This window comes from Saccostrea echinata, unplaced genomic scaffold (genome assembly GCF_033153115.1).
Source record: "Saccostrea echinata isolate AGI-Se365-2 ecotype Australia unplaced genomic scaffold, CSIRO_AGI_Sech_v1 ptg000029l, whole genome shotgun sequence".
Taxonomy (NCBI): domain Eukaryota; kingdom Metazoa; phylum Mollusca; class Bivalvia; order Ostreida; family Ostreidae; genus Saccostrea; species Saccostrea echinata.
This window is the reverse complement of record NW_026889778.1, coordinates 16,851,932-16,860,280: the sequence shown is the minus strand read 5'-3', so window position 1 is coordinate 16,860,280 and position 8,349 is coordinate 16,851,932. Positions and strand designations below refer to the sequence as shown.

General features: G+C 31.7%; 1 pseudogene; it reads left to right on the top strand.

Moving 5' to 3' along the window:
- Positions 1 to 6,397: 6,397 nt before the first annotated feature.
- Positions 6,398 to 7,917, top strand: LOC133194555 (cytochrome P450 1A1-like; annotated as a pseudogene).
- The last annotated feature ends 432 nt before the right edge of the window (positions 7,918 to 8,349 follow it).

Sequence of the window (8,349 nt, the reverse complement as noted above, 5' to 3'; positions counted from 1 at the left end):
TAAACAAAACATCTAGAATATATGTTTAGTAATTTTTGTATATTTTTCTTTGATTTATGCAAGAATTTTCATTAATTAATATCTTTTCAAAACCCCTGGTAATGCATGCTGATTTTTTGTCTATGAACATTTGATGACACTATAATCTTAAATTAAGAATATCTTGAAAAATTATCAGTAGGTAAGGTACGTTGCGTATGTCCTTAAAGGTTATGACATTCGGGTTCTGTAATTTTATTGGTTGTAAGTTTTGGTGGTTCTGAGTTGTTCACAGATAGACTACTCAGAAAATTTGGTCAGGATAGTTGTGGTTTTGTAACAAGATATTTTCTAGACAAAGACTTTGAGACCTTTAAGACCAGACTTGACAGTAATTATGAAGTTTAACATTCTATATCTTTATAATATGTCTATCTAGCTAATATCCCTGTTTGAAAGAAGAGTGAAAGTTTAAATATGAATAAAACTAAATTTAAAGCAATTTAGTATAAATTTATTTGAATTATGAGTATTATAGTATGCATAGTACAGTATATAGTATTTGTTGTTTGATATGTAGACCTGTATGAAACATCCAGGCTATTTACTATGTTTTATGGAATGGGCTTTGTCCCATAGAGAGGTAATTTGAATATATGTAACCTTTTGTATATTTAAGTTATAATTACATATTGTTACATTTATTGAAATGTGGCAGTAAAATATTTGTGTAAAGAATATTTGTACAGTGATTTATGTATATGCTAAATATTCAAAGTAAGGGAGATACATAACTCTTAACTGTTAAATCTATTTATTGCACATCAATCAGAATAAGTAATATGTATTGTATACATTTGTCATCTCATGTGATATTCATCGTTATTATTTTATTTCATAGGGCCGTTTTGTTTATATTGACTTACATAAACATAAGTAATAAACACTGTAATGAACCCTTACCCAGGAGTTGAGTTATTTTATACATCTAGTATAAACCACCCCTGCAACATAATTTCCATTAGATATAGATATAGAGTCGCCATGGTTATCACCTAGGGCGATACTCACTAAACCTGAACATTTTTTATGTTTCATCAGTATTTTAGTCGAACTCTGTAAACCTTCGAATATATCATTGACAAAATGATACCATTGACAAGACATTCAACTGAGCTTGGTAAGCGCGGAAACTTTAATAACAGAACTATTGTTCTTGTAGCATGAAAATCATTGTCTGTATTCTAATTCATAGTCTAATTTTCGCTATTTTTGTATATATTATACATGACAATATATACAATGCGTATGCATATTTTGGACAAAATCGTTCGAATCGTATTTGGACAGGAAGTTTCAAAAGTTACCCCCCCCCCTTTGGTTATTCACGCGAGAAGAAATTTTCAATCAGCTTGCTATAAAACCCTTGATTATCAAAAAAGTTCAGCTTGTCTGGCTGTCACACATCATTGACTCATTCATATAACAATTAACTACACAAATAAAGTATTTTTGTAGAGGTACACATCGGCAAAATATTTTTTGAAGAACTTAAACTGAATAACTATGGTTCATTTAAGCCTTAAAAAATACGTATTTTTCAATTTAAATATTTTTTAATGAAAAAACCTATCGTTTAATTTTGGATGAAATACTTTTTTCATGTAACTGGTTACAAAAGTAATCTTAATAATTTTTTGCAATTTTTTTAAACGAGCCGTTCTGAATTTATAGCGAAAAATCGCCCCCCCCCCCCTTTCTTCTTAAGTCACGTTTCTCAAGCGTCTTTCAAACGTGGGAAGAAAACATTGTTAGATCTACAAATACTCGTAAAAAATTCCAAGCTAGAAAATATATTTTGCTTTAGAAAAATTATTTACATCATATATCAGATTTCTTAAAACTTTCCAGTTCATTGAAATGCAGATGTATAGGCAATTTTTGACGAAGCCCCCCCCCCCTTTTTTTTGGACGCAGTCATTAGAACTTGAAACGTATTAGGTTACCCTCGAGATATATATTTAATCTTTTAAATCCCTGAAGTACAAACTAATTAATTCATTCATTCATGCAGATTAAAATTCTGACAACTAGAATAAGAGTTAAACTATCAACTACTAGAATAAAAGTAAAACTTATTCTCTAAGGATTTTATGTCCACGTGTCCAATATGTAGTCCATACACATATGGCTGAAATGCATTTAATTTTATACCTGCGTATGAATATTCAACTTACATTGAATTGAATTTTAATCTCATTTTTCATCAAAAGTGAACGCACAATGTTGAAAATTCAACTAAACAGACTGGTAAATGGAATATATTGTTTCTTATTTATTTCAAACAAGATAGGGGTGTAAAAGTAACCCCCCCCCCCCCCAACACTTGTATGTATCCTTCTGTTGCTTTTATAGATAAAATGGAAATATCGTATTCGTCAAAGCTAACTTCAATTTATCAAACTGTAATTTCTCTATCTATGTTTAAATTATTCATGTGTAAAATATTCATGAACAGTGATACATGTGTAAAACGTTTTGTCTTGATTCGAAGAAATGCGCACTGAAATTGTTGGTAGGTCTAGATGGTAGGATATGGCCAGTTTGCCGCTTATAAGATATTCGTAAATTCGGACCATTTCAGTAATCAATTCTATTACATTTTTGGTACTTACTTGGTATATATTATAGTTTTCAGTTCCTGAGATCATCAGAATTCATTGTAAACGTGTCTTCATAACTGTTCGGCAAACAGGAGGAAATAACTCAACAAGGGGAGGAGAAATCTCCCACATTTTTAGAGTTGTTCCTCTTTGATCAGTGAACTTTTGGAAACGGGTTGTAAAACATTTTTTTTTTCTTAAAAGGTAAACAAAACAGTATTTATAGGGCTAATTCTTAATTTGAAGATAGGCCCGTGATCTGGTAATGCGAATGTTACATAGCCAACTGTAACAAAAGAAAGCAATGTATCATAAAAAAGATACAGAATATTGTTCTGCTAATATTGATCACGGATACGAGCTTCATATAAAATTAAAGAAATTTTAAGATATAATCTTTCTTTTCTTCCCTTTTTTATGGAGGGAGGGGCGGGTTTTAAATCAAAAGCGCAAATAATCAAGGATACGATTTGGCATTTCTAAAGAAATCACATCAAGTCCCTAATCCCATTTTCTTTTAATTACGTCGGGATCGATTCGGTCGTCATTTTGACGCTTTATTATAAACGTTATTTGACGTCAAGTTAAACGTTTAATTGAAATCGCAAGAGTTATCTCCCCCAGTGTGTTGTACGTCTTTAGATACTTCGAGTGGTCTTTATTTTCTGAATTGTATCAAGTTTTTGAATGGACATTTTACATGTTTTGCACGATGAAACGGAATAAATATTTCTCAGATATTAGATCTGAATAATGCTTGCTAGTGGATCTATTGTCGTTTTTTTCTTTTTATATATAAATATAAAAAATATAAATTTCCTTTACGATAAACACGTTGCATCGATGGAGATTTCTGGGAAGCGCCCCTCCCCCTTTCCTCCTGTTCTCAACCCTATCCCCTACTTTCATCCAGACTGGATGTTTTATCTGTTATTTTAGTATGAAAATATTAGCTTGAAGGCCCCGCTGTCCCCCATTACATTGACCCTTGTTTTTTCATTATGATCTAAACTTACTATAAAATAATAAATCCTTTTTTTTTGCTGAAAATAGTTGGAAAATTTCCCCCTCCCATAACTCCCACGAAAGAGAACTCTTGAGTTTTGACAATTTTCATTTTTTATAGCGTGTTCAGGTATTTTTAACTTAGTTAATGTTTATATCCCCCTCTCTATTTGCTACTTACTATTTGCCTGCATTTATGTTTATTAAGTATACATTATACTAAATGCAATTATAAAACCCCAAGGCATTCAAAACTCAGTACAAATTTATATTCACTTGGAAACATCTGTCTTAAGTATCCGACCCACAAAAGTCTCAGATTCCATAAAAAAAATGAATGCATAACAGATATGTATTGGCTAAATACCGTATATTTAGGTATTATTTTCATATCTTAGGATTAGTATGTAAGAGTGGAATATGCCCTAATTTATGACCTTGTTCTGCCCTTGAAAAGTTATCCCCTTTGCTTTTAATCAATAAAAATCAAATCTAAAGAAATATATCGGGTAAAAAAAAGTTTTCAATCGTTTTCCTATACCTGATGATGAAAGTCATCTTTACACCACATCATTTATTGATATTCTAGCTTAGTATTTGAATTTTTATTTTCAAAATTCGCTTGTCTCCATAGCTAGACCTCAATGCAATCTTCACTGTATAATGGTTGCTTAGGATGCTTAGAACCTAATCCGTGTGCTCCTTGTCATGATCGGGGTATTCGACATTACCGTGTTCGACATAGAGGGGTTTATTTTAATCATTTATAAAGCAAATTTCGTCGGGACCGCGGCCTAAGTTCGACATATCCGGGGTATTCGAGATATCCGTGTTCGAGATGTCGAAGTTTAACTGTATATATATATATATATATATATATATATATATATATATATATATATATATATATATATATATATATATATATATATATATATATATATATATATATATATATATATGAAAAACAGTATTAGACACCTAGGTGATCTAAAATACAACGTAACGTTCTTTTTGATTAAAATCCAACCGCAAACTTCGTTAAATATAGTGATTTAAAAGTTGTAATAAGGCAATTAAAATTGTTGAAAAACAATTTGAATTACAATACGTAAATCTTCCTTTAAAACACGATAATATCAATTGTTTCCATGCACTTATTCAATTTTATCCTTCTCCTTGACGTTTCCTATTTTAGTGACATAGAATAAAATTAAATGCAAGTTTGTTTTTATTGCATGTCTGTCCATTTTTGGTTTAGAATTCTTAGAAAGGTTTTTGTAATTATTAATTTTCATTTTTTAAAAATGAAAGACAACATTGTCCATGAAAGAAGGCACTTTATCTAGAAATAATAAAATACATAATTACATGATTTTTTTCCTTCTTAGACAAAATTTTACACTCGTTTGTATACTTATATAATGTAATTACTTACGTAACCTGAATATTAAAAAAAACTCAAATCTTCCATTGAAATTGATTATCCTTTGAATTCCCTAAATGTAAATAATAACAATGAAGCATTGTACGTTCTGGTAAACTCAATAAATTGAATATGTGAAAATCTAGAACGAAATCATCGAGACATATCAAAGCAAACAGTTTACAAAACTAAGTAGTTGTACTGGCAAGGATTCTGCATTTTTAACAAGAAATATAAACTCACCATAAACAGGTAACCATTCTTTTTTAAAAGTGTGTTTTTGTCATATAATTAATAAATAAATTAATATAAATAAGTTGTACTATCAACTCTAGCATCGTAATATCGCTTCTCCAAAAGTCCACCTACTTCTCGTTCGTAATGCCTTTGACATCAAAGAGAATATATAAAATTCCTACCTTTCAAAAACAGTTTGAATAATTTTTTTTAGATATTATAGCATTGTGCGGTCTCCAAACGGCAACTTTCGATAGATTTGCCAAGAAAATTATCACAAGAAAAATTTCCGTTATTTTCAGTTTTACGTACATTTTTTTTTATTCAGTCACATACAAAGCTTTTATTTCAGGATATCCTTATTTTGTAGAGTGTTTCATTTCTTATAGTTTTGGTTTATTTTTAAATTATTGATAGCAATTTGTACTCTTATTTCATTTTCGTATACTATTACGTAGTCAAAATAATCTTTGTCTTCATCACAGTTAGAAAGCGATCCATTGTTTGGTCGTTATTTTCACACTGACTTGTCTACGGATTTCTCCGTTTACCCTATCATTACAATGAGCACACGACAGGCCTGATCGGTCGACAGGGGATGCTTACTACTCCATGGCACGTGATCCCACCTCTGTTTTCAGAAGTTGGTGTTGGCTCTGCTCATAATTTGTATTGTTTAAATGAACTTTTGAGATTGATAACTGTTCATTATCTTCACTTTGCTCATATTGTAATGTATATAGCAAAACGAAGCGGTTTTAGAGGACACAAAAGGAACAGCATTAAATCACCACCACTTTGAAAATTCAAAAAGACATGACCCCCGAAAAAATTATTAAATTAAAGGATACATAACAGACTACCTGAGAAACAGGTCATAACTTTCAAACTTTTGAAAGCGTTATGTGAAATGTTTCAATATGTAGAAAAGGCCGAGCGTTTTAGGCTTATCAATATTCTTAACGTTATTCTGGTTTTTTGATTCAGACATCTGCTTTACTTGACGTCCCAAAGAGTTACTTCTATAAAATAATGTGTTTTTGATTATTCAAAAGACCTTCTAAATTATAATTTTCTCGTAGGAAAAATGACAATAAAATCTTCAAATACGATCCACCAGCTTGACCTAAAGACTTCGGACTTTGCTATATCGATAACAATATCGTTTTCCTTATCATAAAAGTAATTTTTGAGTGGAGACGCAAAGCACCTAGTCCCTGGGGAGTTTTAATGTTCGGACATCTGCCTTCACTTGGATCAAGACCGTTAAGTAAGTTCAAAGAGTATCAGGAAAACTATGGAGATGTTTTCCTTTTACGATTTGGGTCCTGGCCAACTGTTATCATCAATGGTCTGGACAACGTGAAATCCACTCTTATTTAGGACTCAAACAGTTTTGTCGCGAGACCACCATTCATTTAAAAAAAAGCATGAATGATATGAAAGGTCTCACTTTTAGCAATTTTGATGAAAGATACTTGTTTCATCGTAAAATTGCAAGTAGTGTAATAAGATAATTCGGAAATTATTAATACAGATAACTCTGGCTTGCAAGATATAATTCCAGAAGAGTCAAACATGCTACAATCCAGTTTTTTGCAATTTAAGGGCAACCCATTCAATCCTAGCGACCTAGTATACACGGCTACGGGTAGTATTATCTACTAATTTTGTTACGGTAAAGGTGAAAATATACGAGAAGACCCAGCCTTTTTGAAGATAATGAAAGACCAAGCCTTAATCTTATTTTTTTTTTCCGCTGGAAGTTATTTTGATATTCTTACATGGTTGAGATATATCCTTCCAGGACGTTTCAAAAGCTTTTTGGAGTTTATTGACAATTTTAGAAAAGCTCGAAATGAAAACGGGGTCGAGATGATAAAAACGTTTTATCTGGGTCATTCCTGCCATGCCATCGATGGTCTTTTAAACGCTTGCTTGAAGTGCAACATAAGAGAAACTCCAAACGAAGAAGGATTGACCAAGAGTCAAGTGGCTGACAGACTTCAAGATTTTTTGCTGCTGGATTTGAGACGACCGCTTGTACTTTAAGATGGGCGTTTCTGTACTTTGCTGAATATCAAGACATTCAGATAAAAATACGAAAGGAAATAGACGAAAAAAATTGGAAGAAACAAAGTCATATCAATGAAGGATCGTCGCGTACTATCATATACTGAAGCCGCCATTTTGGAGATCATGAGAATTGCCCCATGCAGTTGTTTCACTGGGATTACCCATCTTACGACTACTAATGTAATAGTTAAAAGTATCAAGATAGGAAAAGGGACAGTTGTTTTCTTTAACATTTTTTTCAGCTATGTATGATGAATAGTGGGGTAATCCTTCTGAGTTCCAACCTGAACGATTTCTAGATGATAAGAGGTGTCTGTTCAAAGAAAGGGTCGACAATGTACTCTCATTTAGCGCAGGACGACGTGTCTACATCGGCAAATTGATAGCACAATCTGAAGTTTCTACCTTGTTACTGCTTTACTTCAAAATTGTAAGATATACAAACCTGAGCATGAGAAATACGATTTCGAAGGGGAGCAATCTGCGAGTTTTTCTCCTAAAGGCTATAGGATATGTGTGGAAGCCAGATAAACAATGTGTTTCTTGACAAAAAAAAAATGTCGACCTCACAAGATGTGTACATCAAGAAAGAACTTTTTCTGCACAAGTTGATCCATAATGTTTTTCAAAAGAACTGATCGAAATTCTTTAAATGATGTTTGTAAAAAAAAAAAAAGATTGCTAACAAACAGATTTAAATGAATTAATGGTCTGGAAAACGTCACAATGACTGGTATGATATATGTTCTCCGTTCTTTAGAGAACTTTGTACGTCGAGTCCCATAATTTAGAAAGGGGAAATCAAAGAGAATTTCGTAGAGTCCTTTACAAAAGTGAATTTGAATATTGTTTTGAAATATTAATAGTTTTAGCATATACACCTTTTTGTGTAATACATTAAAAGTGGAGATTGATGTATGTCAAGAGAGATTAACAAACAGACAAAATGAGCTAGTTGCACCA